Source organism: Bombus impatiens, unplaced genomic scaffold (genome assembly GCF_000188095.3).
Source record: "Bombus impatiens unplaced genomic scaffold, BIMP_2.2 scf_0235, whole genome shotgun sequence".
Classification (NCBI taxonomy): domain Eukaryota; kingdom Metazoa; phylum Arthropoda; class Insecta; order Hymenoptera; family Apidae; genus Bombus; species Bombus impatiens.
Window position 1 is genome coordinate 786063 of NT_176654.1, and position 16241 is coordinate 802303.

General features: G+C 41.5%; 1 long non-coding RNA gene across 1 annotated transcript in view; it reads left to right on the top strand.

Annotated features, from left to right (window-relative positions):
- LOC105680574 overlaps window positions 1-16241 on the top strand; it is a 77885-nt gene that overhangs the window by 8404 nt on the left and 53240 nt on the right. The window contains exon 3 of the long non-coding RNA XR_004461479.1: window positions 3846-3905. This is a non-coding gene — a long non-coding RNA (uncharacterized LOC105680574). The remainder of the gene's footprint in view (window positions 1-3845; window positions 3906-16241) is intronic.

Consider the following 16241-nt stretch of genomic DNA (forward strand, 5'->3'; position numbering starts at 1 on the left):
TTAATCATTTTTTTTCTTTTCTTTTTTTTTTTTTTTTTTTTTTTTAGCGGATTGTTATGACGGATTAATTGGTCTGGACGTCTTTAAGCATGAGATATCGTGTTGTTGTGTGAGTTTAGAAATGTTTTAGGTGTTAGATATAATCTGTAGCAAGTACAAGCGATACGAATATATGAAAAATAAGATTTTTCTTAAATAATCTTGTATAAAGCGATCTAATTATAGTAATCTAAATTATGCGTCATAATTTAAAATTTCTCGTCCTCTCCTTTTGTCCATGCGAAGAAGCGAAAGGGATGGCATAAGCAGAGAACTATTCTGATATACACGATTCGGAATACACGTCTCCCACGGAATTATCGGAAATTGAATTTCATCGAGGAAAATGGCGATTACCCCACGATGAATCGCAGATCATACGAAGACGCGCGAGTCTTGCGTGTCGCAAGTATGTGCTGTTGGTCGCCAGACAAGCTTAAACTATCCAGAAACTGAAACGTCACATCCAGCCGGCTATACCGATGATTCGACTATACGCTTGGCTTTTTGTCGAACGTTTCCTTGCAAAGGTCAGTTATACAATTCCGTCCAGCTATACGATATCCTTCTTTTTCCTAAGCGTAACGTATCAAAGTAGAAATCGTAGTGATAAAGCTCTCGATCAAATATTAAAAACATTTTTAATTAAAAGATTAAAGATATCGTAAATATCGAAAAACTCACGAGTCTTTTAAAAACTCTCTAAATTCTTAAAAATCTCGAACTCTATACATCAACTAGCCCCATATTCTTCAGATTCCTACATATCCTATCGCAACGTTATCGAACCGCGCGCGACAAAGATCCACCAAAAGATCGACGATCGAGAATATCCCACCGACCAACCGATGATCTCGATTTCTTTAAAAATGTCCAGGGCGTTCTCTTATCCATAAAGCGTCGCTACGCATCGAAATTCAGCTTTCCATAGGGGATTGGCTTACTTATACGAGACCAGAGTATATGACGTTTCTCGCAACTGTGTGTGGTCGACGTAAGTAAGCATAAAAGTCGCGGTGATACGATCCTGCTGCATTCCGGCTCGTTCTTTATCGTCCATCCCGGCGCAAGTCTCGAAATAAGACGGCGTGCGCGTAACCGTCCGTCTAAATATTTTAATTATTCCCGGCGCCGACGAAATTACGCGATCTCCACGTCCACTGATCGACGATACTGGGCTCGAAACCCATTGTCGACGCAGGACAATCAAATCGCTGAGATTCTTCAGTGGTAACCAAGGGATAAGGCGATAGAAAATCTTCCTTTCCTCGTACTCTATCTCATGGTAGATCTTCCGTAAAGTATGCCAGAGATGCGCCCTCGATAACACTCGATTCGATGAATCAACGTCCTGGCTTGTTTAAAATCAAGCAGTCGATGGTTGAGAAACCATTGGCGAGAGAAGTATTGTTCGTGGTTAAATTAATTGCATGCAAATTAGCCAATCGTAAGGATTCAATGGATTGGTCTGTCCGATCGACGGAAGTATACGATAATTCTTCTGTCCTGTTCTGTTCAGAAGTATAGAACAGTACCATGGAATAGTTTCGATCAAAGCGAGATATATCGTCATCGGTGTTACAGAGGTCACAAGTTATAGGATATAGATATCCTTTTATAATTTTTTAATTTTACGCCAAATAGGATAGGATAGATTTGCAATTTACAAAAGATCGTTATATATAAAAATTCCTTCGTTTTAGATTTGTTGTTATCGTGCTGGAAAATTCCTACTTGCATGAATTACTTGGTGAAATTTTAACAATGATATCAGTTGCATTATACGGGAGAGACCGAGTATAATAATTTTATGGAAATCTCAAAACGCTGTCGTCGATACGAGGATCGGGAACGAAATCGACGTAATCTTCGTCGTCTTCTTTCCGCTTGTGGTACGTAGCTCTTGAGGAGAGAAGGTCAAGAAGACGCTAGATACGCGTACCAGCCGGTGAATACCTAATTAAGATCTTAATTACCGGCGGCCAGAGGAACGTTTCACCTTCGACCGACTCCCACGATGCAGTTTACAAGATTGTTAATATCATCATTTATATCGCGGTAATACGAGATCGTTAGTGTCTCGGTTGGCCGTTAATCAGCATCCGGTTCTTACGGGACTAGCAACAACCCTTTCATGAAGCAACCCTTTTGTGCGGAGGGCCGCGGTCGCGGATTAAAGGAAGGGACCTTCTCTATCTAGCTGGTGAAACGACCGACTCGCCGGCGATAATGATAATCGTTGCAACGTACGGTAGACGTGTACGCGTGCACAGTTGCCATTTTGTAATTAGCGTTGGATGAACGTACCAGGATACGGGGACCAGGAGGGAGAACGGATCGTCATTAACGCCGTGGCGCGTTATCGAGCGAATAAATTATTCGATTGTAATATTTCATCGTGTATTGGAATAATTGAAGACTAGCCGCGCGCGAGGGTGAAGCCGCTCTTTTTGCTTGACCTCCGATGATACACGCTGCCAGTGCCGCTCTATCGCGAAGAACGAGGTGGAAACTTTTATAAACGCGACGATTTATCACGTGCACGGAGGTTTTTACGACGTGTGGATTTAGGAATGGTACATTCTATCTTAAGAAAATTATCAAAATGAGAATTCGTTTATAATTTTCAGCGTTGCCAAAAGCATTTTTTGGCGCGACAAAATTTATTTCCGTACATCGAACCTGCTACGTTAAAGTTTTGAAAAAGCAACTCGATCCGACAAATAACTTTCGAGGTGGACGTTCTTAAGCGTAGCTCGATTTCATTAAAAAAAAGGCAAAACTCGAAAAATTCAAAGATTCGTACTTCTTAGACAGTTTTGAAACTGGCAAAATGACGATTCCACCCTTAATTTCTATATTATCCCTTATTTTGGAAAAGACCCGACGTCGTTTTCTCCTTTCCTCCAATCTTGTCGCTTTATCGAGGTGTCGCAACATCATGAATTAATTAAAGAGGAACGGTGAGTATTTTGTCGTAAGAGTTGAAACGCAGAGAATATTTTTTCTTGTCGGCACGACATCGATACGTACAAATGCAATTTTGTATATCGCGTTCCAGCCGTGAGATGGTGGGTTAAGGCACCGTATGCTCGGACATTAAGTAATGGTGCAGGGTAATCAAAACGCGTGCCTGGCAAATCGCGTTTCTGATACTGATGGATCTCGCGAACGTAACATTCTTGGTTTTCAATCATCCTCATAACGCTCTTTTCTAGACAAGAAGGCGGTTTAACTGGACGTTAATTGAAAGAAAAGAATCGACCCTCGACGCGTTCGTTCCCCGCGCGAGTCGACGCGCCGCCAATTACTCAATCCCAATCATCGAAATTAAATCTCAGCACCTCCTATCCATCACTATTCCGTATGAGCAGCACTGCCAGAAAAATCGAAATTCGCGGGCCTCGCGTTCGCGCCGTCCCGTCGAGCTCGTTAAAATTGAAACGGAAGAGGACTGCAGAAACATATTGTTTCTGTCAATCGGCCAGCTCCAGTCGATTTCTCAAGGTTCGTCAAGCAACAGGCATTCCGCGAGGCCCTGAGTCAACCAGTGATCCTACCAGCGAAAATTCCCTTACCAGAGAACAGTCTCTCGGATCTCTCCCATCCTCGGTGTATTTCCTTCTGATTATACGCGGTTGCTATAGAAATTTACGAATATCGAATCTCCAAGAAATTTGTTCGACGAATAAAAAATATGGTATTGATGCGACGCTTGTTTTCTCTTTTATGTTTATTTACACGAATAAACGTAACAATAATCGGAACTGGAGTTACAGCGTAGATTAAATTTTGTTACAGATTAGACCTGTCGTTGTGGAATTGCAGCTACAATCAGCGATATGAACGTGATTCGACGTTACAAGGTAAGCGATAAGACGCGAGTGACGAGTGGTTCTGGCTAAATTTATTTGTCGCTCGAGGCATACTCATCTTGCTATACACCGCGAATCCCAGCAAAAGCACAAATTACATTGGCCCCGAGTCCAGTCGAAAACTAATCGGAATCAGTGTGTCCCTGTATCGCGATCACGTTTAGGGACACCTGTGAGTCGGCAGCGCGCGCGAATAATAATTGATACCCCTACGAGGGACCAGTTGTGGCACGACCACTCGTCAGCCATGATTAATAAGTCATTCATTAATATAAATGAATTCTCCCGCCGCGAATGATTCTGTGATGAATTGGCCGCATTTACCGGTACGCGAACGCCTGGCGGGTGTGAACGCGGCGTCAATCGCGGACAGCTTTGTACCACTTAAAGCGTTAAGCTTCGCACACTCGCGGGTTACTTGCTCGCTTATACGCGCGCGTAAGAAAGAGTTAGTCAGGGTGGTTGATCGATGAATTAACAGTCGTCACGCGAGGAACATGGAAAATTAATTTTTTGGTGACGGCGTATCTTGAAAAATACCGTCGAAGATAGGAGAGCATCCACCTACAAGCATCTCTAAAGTTCCTGTTTGAAAATTGATTTCTCTGACAGCTTGGAACATTGAAAAATAAGAAGCGAGAAGATAGGAAGAGCTTAGAAAGGTTCGTCCATCCGTGAATTTGTCCTTTTGGAAATCTTAGAAAATAGCGATGAAACTGGTGAATTTACTAGAGTTAATTTCTAAAATTCCATATGTTATAATTCTTCTAAAAAGAAATTGTTCGAGAAAATTGAACAAGCTCGTTGGCACACGTCATTTTTCACGTTGGAAACGTTACGAAGAATTACTAATTTGAATAAAAAGGTAGCGTCGTATTAAAGCTTCCTGACGCTGCTGAAACTACAAGCTTCAAACGATACTCCATTTATTGTTTCCTTCGTCTCTTTAACATCACCGCGTAGTCCGTCTCGCACACTGGCGTTCGTTTCCTGTCGAGCAGTCGATCGCGGCTCGGACCTCGAACAAGATCGACCAAGCCATACATCTTCAATTTCCATGCATAATTAACAACCTCAAATAACGTCGAAACAATACGATCGCTCCGTCCTTCTCTTTCTCACCTCCGCCACTTTGAAACGCGAATCACAACATCGTGAACGGAGAAACGCGGGGAATGCCAACCCAGGTGGCGGAAGAGAGAGAGGAATCTCATGCCAAAAGGATACCCGAGTGAATCAAAGAGGGAGAAAGAAGGAGAAGGATCGTTGGAGAGAGGGAACGATACATAATACAGCCACGGCTAAAAACTCGCTGGCAACGCGCGGTATTATGCGCAATCCTGTGAATGCACCTGTCAGTGGTCATCATTCAACAGCTTCATTGACCCTAGGATCAATTGGGATGCAGTGATTCTCACGCTCGCGACACGTTCCGCGAAACCAGCGGTCCATCGAGCGGTTGCACGATCGTACAGTCTCGTACGTAAAACTGACAGGCACTGTTCGACGGGGGCGGGGGTTAATGAGACACGCTGATTGGCTTGGAAGATTCATCGGGTGGCTGACGTTGATCAATTTTTATCCCGTGCTATTTGCATACAACTGGCGCGCACCGCCAGTGGCGTAAATAAGGCCCCCGTGCTTGTCTGACCACGACGGGCAGATACTACTGATCTGCAACGATTTCGCGTTTCACGCTGTGAAATCGTCTCTTCTTACGACGTTTCCTTGTTTTATGGGTATTTTGTCTATTGTAACACGATGGGATCGTGATTTAGTATACGGTCTTGGAACAAAGTGCGCGTAGATTACTGTTAAAAAGAGGCTTTGCGAAGTTACAAGAAAAGTTTGATTATAGGATTTGCGTTACGTTTCGTCTGTTCTATTTTGCATAATCTGGAAAGTGCACAGTTCCTGAAATCAAGTAAGTACGGACTGATCTTTAAAGTGGTGCAATTGTATTTGTATTGCATTTGAGTGATTTTGATAAGAAGATTTTATCAGATTTTAGTTGAGCTTATTTAGAATAGCTTTCGTTCTGTACGTTCTTAAGATTGCTCGTTCAGCTTTGTTCAAGCGATAACTTAAGCGAATGTGGCTAAAAGTATCAGACCTCTTACATTACAAAATCGATTAATTATTATAATTTTATTATATAATCACGAAGACATCGAAAGTTTTATGCGCTTTCTTTAGCGATAAATACTTAATGGCTCGATATCCATGGGATTACAAGAGGCGATAGCGTATTATCGAATCAGCACATTTTAAATTCCTCAAGAAAATATCAGGGAGGCGTGGTTTCGTCTTAATTGGCCACGTAAAATCAATTTCTATTAGCAAAAACATCCAATTTGTAAGAAATCAGTTGACGCTAATTACAAGAATGTAATCGATAGAAGAAAACAGATATTACGTAAAAACATTTTTTACACGGTGAGCAGAATAGAAGGGAGCTTTGCATCGTTAAATTTTATTTGACCGAATCGATGTACGGTTTGATCGAGGATCCACGAATATCGATACACATCTACGCCAATGTACGATACTCGTGGGATTGTGGACAAGTGTATACGAGCTAGTATCGTAACAGGCAAGGCTCATTCGCGTTTGCGATGCGTTCATAATCTCCGACTGCTAGACACGGGGTGACTGGTGGCATTCGAAACAAAAATTCCGAAACGAACACTTCGATACTCTCTCGCCGGTGATCGATCGTTTCTCCACTCGAGTCGTTATCGCATTAATCTCCCGTGAAGTGATTCGTCCTACACGGTTGTCGATAATTAAATTAGACACCATTGATAGCGGTAATTAAACCGCGTTATCCTCGTTCTTTTCCACAATCGGAGAATACGTGGAACGAGGCAATTGGTTAGCGAAGGTCCTTACAGATATCGTGAAACGTTAATACCGACGCTTATTTGTAGGTAGAATTTTTAGAACGTGTAAAATCCTATTGCGGTGATCGCGTTTCAACGATATTTAAAAATTGAATTCTTTTCGTTCGATCTATGTGTTTCTCCTTTCGTTTAACACACTATAGTATCTTAAGCGTTTCACGTTTAAGTGTTAAAAATAGTCCGAATATTGAGATTCGACGTTTAAATATCTCCACGATCCTTTTGAAATTATACTTGCACTAAGTGTCTCGCAACTTGCATGTACATTTTCCGATTTCTTTCAGACTTCATCGGTCTAATCGTAAAGTGTCAGAACTAAGATGCGAATGAAATTCCAAAGCATTTCATACGATACACGTATCCGATATATTTAAAAAAAAGTTTCTACAAATGTTCGAATACTTTTGCGAACTATTGTACATATACCGCTTCCTACGGTTATTTCGATTTGAGAAAATACATCTACCATCGTTCCCTTCGAAAAGACCTCTTTTAATCTTTCCATTCACCACTTTCACGCTGATAAAAGTATTACCGGCCTCTGGAAGCCACGCTGTCATTCTGTCACTCAAAACCGGACATAAACATCCAAATTACCACGATCTTCTAAAACACCAGGCCGCTGAAAGGGGACATTGTCGCGGTCGTGACTAGCATCGAGGAAAAGCGACGTGCAGCATTGAAGGAGTGGTTGGTAACGCGCGCACGGCCGACCATAAACTCCAAGATGTATTATAAACCCAACCACTATAAACCTGTAACACTCCCGCGTGGCGTGCGGAATTGTAAAGTTGTCGGGGAAGCGAACGGGCGCGAATGGACGGGGCTGAAAACTCATCGTCCGCGTCGTAAAGATAAGACGGTCGCAGTTCCGCGAAACGCGCATTTTCCCCCGACGATTGACCAAACACCTGCGTTTCCTAGCTTTTCCGCCTTTTCCTTTTCACGCTGAGCGAACATTTTATCATTTCTTACGGAACGAGTTTATGGTAGTTCGTTGAACGTGCTTTGGCACAGATTTTCCGTCGAATCGATGCAGTTCCGAAGCGAACCGTTCAATGGGAAATATTGGCTTCTTTGGAAAGTTCGTTGGGAAATGGAAGTTCGTTCGAACAAAGTTTTGGTAATATGAAGTTGATCGATAATACGTAACATTTGAGATTTGTTCCGCGAGATATCACGTGTAATATTTTCGTATGTGAAGTTAAAGTGCAAACAATGAATGAGTTAGGGTTAAGCTAGTTAAGTTACGTAATTTACAGTTTTTCATTTCAGATACTTAGATAAATCTTAAACTTAATAGATACCCTTTTTAAATATTTAATTCGAGACAGTTTCATGATTATTAATGCGTTGGTCCGGCATGAAGTGGCTCCGAAATTTCGTGTCTTTGAGAGAAAGTATCCTTTTACTTTCTGTCTGATCATCGAAGATAAAGGCACCAACAGCGATCAAGAATCTTGTATAACTTAGGAATCCATGTACAAAGATCATAATCGGGATTTCTCTAATTTTTATCGCAGCTGTTGTTTTCCTTTGGAATAAAGCTCTTCGGTGAGCGTTACATAAACGACTATTTGATCCGAAATTTACGAACTTACTAACGATCTCCTACGAAAACACGCGTAACACGTAGCTCCTCTGAAAAGTAACAGGATTGATATCCGTAGAAATCGGTCAGTTTGTTCAAAATATATTTGTACAAAATAGCGATTGATTTCAGAAAATATACTTTTGCAATTAGCTCGAATAACATCGTCGCGTGTACTTGTAAAATTGCAGTGTCATTGTTAGGGATAGTTTCTGGAATTTTTGAGTCTTTTGTGAGTAATCGTAAAATTGAGAGTAATTGCACTCTGTCTTCAAAGAACAAAGAGACTTTCGATATTTTAAAATATTTGTGAACATTAAAGGTCTCTCGTACCGTATACGATATATCAACAAGTTTCAGAGTTTCTAAGTTTGATTTCCTTCGCAATCACATTTCACATTTTGCCCACGAAAAACTCGCTACTAGGATAAACTTCCTCGACTTTCGAACGCTAATTATTTTAATAGAATTTCACGCAATCCATCATTGGAGTCGATTATCCGGAACGATTTCTCACCGATCCGATAGGTTTCCCGCGGCAAAAGTGTAGAATCGGAGGATCTCGAGAGGTCGCGTCGGAAACGCGATACACCGATAAAACGAAGCGTAGCCGATGCTCGTGAGCGAGAAAGGCAGCAGCGCGGACATCGGAATGAAATAAAATAAAATAATCGATCAACCGGACCGTAAAGTTTCGCCGAGACGCAAATGAGTCGTTAAAAGAGTGGCACGCACCCCTGCTGCGACACGGCCTCTCGTCCCGTATGCCGTTGTCCCATTTATGAAAGTTTAATCAAATTAGAATACGTCGTTCCGGGTCGCGTTGCGTTCACGACCGACCTTCGCGCCGCTAGAAGTCGTAAATCACACGAAAACGTAGAAATCCGTCGCGTCCTCCGTCGCGAAATTCCACGACTTTTGAACACATAGTTCTCGATCCTCTGTCTGACGAGCAACTTTTGAAACATCTGTCTAGGCGTTTGCTTTTCTCTTTTTTGCGTGTCGATTACGAAAAGTGAAATTTGTGAGCGAGAAACGTGACTCGAAAAAGTGTGACGATTCGAGGAAAAATTGAGCTAGAAAGTATTCGAAAGATTTTATGTAATAGTAGTCGGTTTATTCGTAGCTGGACTCTTGAACGAACGACATAAATTATTAGTAGTCGCTTTTTTATATTAAAAATACAAGTTTATTATGCAAAGAAGCTCGACTGCTACTAAAACTTTCCTTGGTCTCTGTACCTCTTCATTTTGTTCAGTAAATAATAGGACGTCGTTAAAATGTTTAAATTACTATTACCGGAAGGAGAAAAATTATTCTTGACAAAAAAATATCTTATTTCTTGCACAATCAAATTATTAAAAATACATGAAAAGAAATTTCAAAACATTCAAACTTCCGGTATCGTTAAAAGAAACAACGTTAAAACTCTTCTCTGATGGAAGACGCACGCGTGAAAATTAAGAGGGTTCTTTCATTTTATTCTGATACGAAAAGTCCATTCCGTGCACGGTTAGTTTCAAGTTGAACTTAGACACGGTGATGACTATCGAACCGCAGCGCAGGACCAAACGGTTCGAGGCGAATCGCACGCGACCTCTGACCCGGCATCGGCTCAACTCGGCAGTGTCACGCGAAGTCACGTGGCCGACATAAAACGTGACACGCCGTGAAATACCTTCCTAATGGGCGAATGAGATGCGTCCACGCACGCAGCCACTGTCCTGTTCGTCTTGTTCTCGTCCGGTCCGCGTTCGGATTTCATCACCGTTAATAACTTTCCGTGCTATGCATTCTTCGCAGAACTTCTCCTCGATACCGCGAAAACATTCGTCTTTTCCTTATTAGGACTGCGACGGCGAATATACTCAAATTCTGTTATAATTATACCGCGAGTATATTTTATGAACGAAACAAATTTTATGCGATTAAATTTGCGGTATAGGAGTGCTATGAATTTAAATTTTTTATCTTTCGCATTACGTGTCACCGATTGCATATATGTATTATCTAGATCCAACAAGTGAATCGTCAAAGGTTTAAACTACGTAATCAATTTTTCCAACAATGGAAATTTTCAATAAAAGAAACTTAAAACTTTTAACTTTAAAACAATTTTTTTCAGAAAAATCAAATTCTTCCATCTTCTACCTTTCTTTTGCACTTTTCGACTGCCATTGTAAAGTGAAATAAATCCTTAGAATACCTGAACTAAAAGTGACTCTTATTAACAAAGATATAACGTATATAAAAATACAACGAGATTAACGTTGTTACGTTATAAGATGAAATATCTGCAAAACCGTGATCCAGATTCCGATCCAAAGTATCCAAAGAAATACATATAGTTCGAGAGAAAAATTCCAATTGAATTGCGAGAAGTATTTGGACTTGTTTACACGTTCGCTACTGTAAATGAGCACGCAACGGTGTTTAACCACGGTAGACAGTCATAGAGTAAATGTTAAGTGAAATTTAAGTGACACGCGTTGAAGTCAAGGTATCCGTGAGATCTTCTCGAATAGAACTATTTTTAGCGGACACCAAACCCTTGTTTACCGAATAAGGAAGTGAGAAAATGTTAGACCGGTGATCATACAGTGTTATGAATTTTTGCAACATTCCAGAGGCCTCGGTTACATGTACGTTGATAATTTAAGCGTTTTTTGGTGGTTCGCGTGCACGCGAGTCGAACAAACGCACCGCTCTTCTTGCGTCGTTTCACCAACGTGTTTGCCTGGAACGGTACTAATTGCATTTGCACAGTAATGGACGAGGCCGCGTGGCAACCGCGTGCGTTTCTCTTCGACCAAGGGGGAAAAAGTTTCCTAACTGAATGGCAGACATGCGCTTCTTGCATTTCTATTACGCGAACGGTTCACCATGGAACTACCGTTCAGGTGTGTTTACCGTCTCTTATCATCCGTGTTTGAAAAGAAAGAAGACAAAAGGAAATATGTACAGCTTAAACGCCCTTACTTCTTTCGCAAAACATGAAATCAATTTACTCAATTTTTCTTCATACATAGGGGATAATTTAAAAATGAAAATGGTTGAAGTCGTTAAAGACATCTATCTTGTAATTATTCAAACGTGTGATTGATGATTTAAGAACTATACATTCCAAGAATTCAAGTTTCATATTCTATTTATGAAAATACGTCTTTTGCTTTTCAAATAGCGTACGAATATATGTGTAGTATATTTACTGCAGTATATTACTCAGCTGCTAATATGAATAAATAGCTGAAGAAATGAGACTTAAATATAGAAATTTATCTCATCGTTTAAACATGATCGGTACACTACACTTTGAAAATTCTTACGTGCTTTCTCTACATTTCTACATCTTAAAATTTCCCATAAATGCATAGACATTCATAATCTACACGCTATACTTTATTACTATTAATACGACAGAACCTTGCCGGAATAACTATACTCTTACTCCCTTAAACATTAAACTAACCCAATCATCATCCTGCTTTTAACGGCGAACTGAATCATCCCGAAACATCCAGATCCATCGTTCGCCGCTCGAAGAAAGGGTACCGCACTAATTTCACCCGTGACCCGCGTAAACGCACGCAGGTGAAACGTTCATGAAGAGGGGAAGGGTACCCTTCGGAAGATGCCCTCCCGCTAATGGCCGTTGCACGCATGCACGATTCCGCTGCTCGGCAATTACATTATTAATAGAGATATTACTCGCCGCGCTAGAGGGCATTACGACACCATGGCGTCGTCGTGAAACGCCAAGAGATTGGGTCCGAACCGAGGGTTACCTCGACGAGAGAAGGGCATTAAGCGTGGAAAAAGACGAGACAAGGAAGAAACAACGCGCTTCCTCGAAGGAGAGAAAAGACATAAAAGAACGGGGGAGGCTGGAGCAGATTGATCGCGCTAATCTGTTTCTGTCTGGCCACACATAACGCGTGGCCGGCCATTTTTACCGCGTTTAATCCGAGCCAGATTATGTCATGATAGGGGATTTATTCGGGGTAGCAGGTGGATGAACGACCCTCCGTATTTATAGGAAATACCTCTCAATCTTCCGATGTTTCGATCGCCGAAGGACGATGAATATCGATCTTGGAATTTTTCTGTTTCAACCATGCTTTCGTTTTAACCAACAAGATACATTTTTTGAGAATGTTTTAAGAAAATGTTTGATACAAAATTTTAGCCAGAGATCTTGCGTACCAAGAACAATTCTTTCGAACGAACATCACAGAACGAAATGGATTTCTGTTGTAAACTTTGAAACTGCTTCACTGTAAAATGTAGGAAATGTGACTTGTATTCTCCTCTGTAGTGTTCGCACGTTGCGAATATCTTTCAACCCTGAGATATTTTTTGAGATGCAGCAAGGTTAAGTTATCTGCAGTTACTCGCAAAAGATACAAAAAGTCTAGGAAGGCGACGGTGTCCGAACCAAGCGACATTATTTACTGATAGACGGGTAAAGCCTTTCTCCGCTTTGTTTCCGTTATTGCGACGAACGGCGCCCGCCGTAAACATTCGAGACACGACGTGCATTCTCTCCTATGCTTTTGACAGCGCGCGTAGTCGCGAACCATCCTATTAAGACGACTCTCTTCGAACGCTTGCAGCGTATAGTCCACGCATGGAGAATTACAGACAGGAGGTCTCAGCTGCTGTCAAGAATTATTCTGCGTTTAAATTAATCCCTAATTAAGGATCGCATAATCGGCTTTTAATAAATCTAATAATAATAATAATCTAAAAGTAATAAACAATATCGGAGATCCACCGAAGAAGCCTCGTTCCTTCTCCCAGAGAAGCATCGTTGTCTCCGGATGTACCGTTGCCTCCGTGGATCTTCTTTGACTTCCTGGATTCCAATTTTCAAAGATACAGGTCGTTTTTCCTTCGTTAGATCAATTTATGGTATACATCATCCTAGAAGATATAAATAAGTACCACCCCTGCAAAATTACACCGCAAATTAAACCACTTGAAATGTCTTCTTTGGTATCTACATATGTTTCGCAAAGAATCAAATTTTGCATCTTCCTCTATTTTTCACTCAAAAATCCATCATCTGATCTTGAGAACCAGAACTGGGAGAAACGACTCGATCGCAAGTACCTTCGTATTGTTTATTTTTGCAAGTACTAAAACACGCGGAAGCTCTTGGCAAAATGAATGTAAATTGCATCAAGGTGGAAGCATAGTTGTACCAAAGAGCTACCAAAGAAGCTTCGTCCCGGAAGCATCGATGTCTCCGGATGCACCGTTGTCTCCATGGATCTTTTGTAACTTCCTGAATCTCGATTCTCGACGACACAGGTGGCGATTGTGGGGTGGTGAAGGGTTAGCGGGAGGGACGCATCGCTTGGCGACACACGGTGCGCAGAGATTCTGGAAAGGAATGGAAAGGCAAGGAAAGGAATGGAAAGGTAAGGAAAGGTAAGAATAAACTAGGCGCGGTGGGAGTGGGTCGAGGATGGCCTCCATTCTCGTCACTGGCTGCGAAGAGGACGGCGCCGACCAATCGGCAAACGCCGCCTCCGGCCTCACCTCCCCTTGTCCTCCAGCGGTTCCACGGATATCTCTGGAGGAGCGCGTGTGTATACACGGGAACGGGGAGAAACGATCGTTTGAAAAATCGCGGCTCACCTGTGTCCCGCGGGTCGGAGGTCAGCCTCTGGGTGCCCGTTCAAGGCGATACATACCTGACGGTCAGGCCCATACGAGCGCATACTGTTCGCCGGTGTGACCAACGACGGCCAACTGCGGCCAAAACGACGATCGAAGACGAGGAAGCCAGCGTATAACTCACCTGCCTTGAGCATCCGCTCGATGGAAACAGGTACACGCCTCGACGAGACCGCGTGTGAATAGTTTGCCTGCTGTCGCCTTGACGAGACACCTTAGGGGAAAAATATACGAGTGACGAGCTTTCGATCTGTTCCGTCGTGCAGTTTTATGAAGAGGGACGGTAAGCCTGACCGAGAAGCTGCTGGCTTCCTGGAATATACAATGAGATATTTTGTGAGCTTCGAAGAGCGATGATACACATTTTTAAGATTACTTTTCCACACTTTTAACGTCGGTTGAATTATCCAACTTTGGAATCTTTTGTCACGTTCGAGAAACTTCATTTAGGAACTAAAAACGAAAACTCGTCGTTCTAGCCTAATCACCGATGTACTTTGGGCGGATTTCTTAATACGTTTCTAATTTTTAAATGACGATATATCTTCAAACGTTAAAGCAAAGACTTAACCAACTCGATCTCGAAGTTAAAACACAGTTGCCTAGGTAAATACACGGTTTATATGTACGTACAGTGATTTACGAAAGTATTCGAACAGTTGTCATAACGCACGTGATATGTTCGCAAGGATTCTACGAGCATTCGAATATTTTCGCGAGCAACTAAGTCGAATCGCTACTGGAAATACGTGACTCGGTTAAATTTGAAGATTTATGGATATAGAGAAATTGGAAGATGAGAAGAAGTCGCTTGGTAGATAGAATTACGTATAATGGATATAATGTTTCTTCTAAAATAATCCTATTTCAGTGTAATAATACGTATTTGAAATAATAGTCGTTTTGAAATTGAAAGATTGTTTGAATTAAACGTGAAAGTTTAATCGCTGAAACCGGTAAGATCATCCAGAGACCAATGAAGTTGCAGACTGACACCATAAACTGGCAGTACGTGATAGGTTGACAATCATTTAAATGTTATTATAGAAACGTATAAAGACTTAATATTAACTTGAAAACATATAAAAGACTCAACGAAATATATATTGCGAGTATTTCTACGCTTGGCGGTCGTTTAAATGTTACAAAAACTTACGTTTAAACGTTGCAGAAACTACATATTTGAAGCAAAGAATTTTGTAATAGAAGCGTCTAGCTAGAGATTGGGAAAAGCTTAAGGAAACTTTTGCCAAGAGATCGATACGGTTGTTAGGCTTAATTTTGTGAAATTCGAGTGGAAGTTTGCATTTCGATTCCCAAGAGATCGGCCGGCAGACGAAGGGCGAACGTTCTTGCGGGGTTATGACGAAGCACCCGCAAAATTCCTGGATAAAGCCACGTTTTACTCATTACGTTATCCTGTAACATCATCTATAATATATTTCTACTTGGACTATCATTAGTCGTCCGTCTCACTCGCACAAATTGCGATGGAACTCCTGAGATGTTGTCGTTGGAGAGAGATGGAAACAGAGGAATCTCTTCGATCGTAATGATATTCCATCGGCAACATTGATGCGCCTCGGTGATCTCAGATTAAGGACGCCACGATTATTTCGTAACCTGCCGGATCACGACCGCATAAAACAAAATGCCGGACGTTAACGAGGTTGTCTCTGATCTCTCTCCGTTTTAACTTTTCGTTCCTTCGATTGTTCTTTCATCTACGTATAATATTTCTGGAAAAGTGGAAAAAATAAGGAAAAATAACAGCAAGACAATTCGATCATGCGATAGATTCGCCTTAATACTCGACTATTTTCTCTTTTCCTGTATTTTATTATTTCTTTCGCTTATTTTCAGGATTTTTCCATTTTTCATTTCGATCATAGACGGTCGATTGTTTCGCGCTTTTATTTATTTTATTGCTCGAAACTCAGTCGCTAGGATCGCTATTACAGAATCTATGTAAACATACACGTGGCCTTGCACGTGTAACAATTACAACAAGTTGTTGAGTAATTAGGAAGTTAGGAAAGCAACGCGGATCCTAAGAATCTGAAACACGATACCAAGAATCTCTTCCACAGTTCTCCTCTGAACTTCACCTTCGTCCAAATGATACACGTACTTCACACCTCTGCAACACGT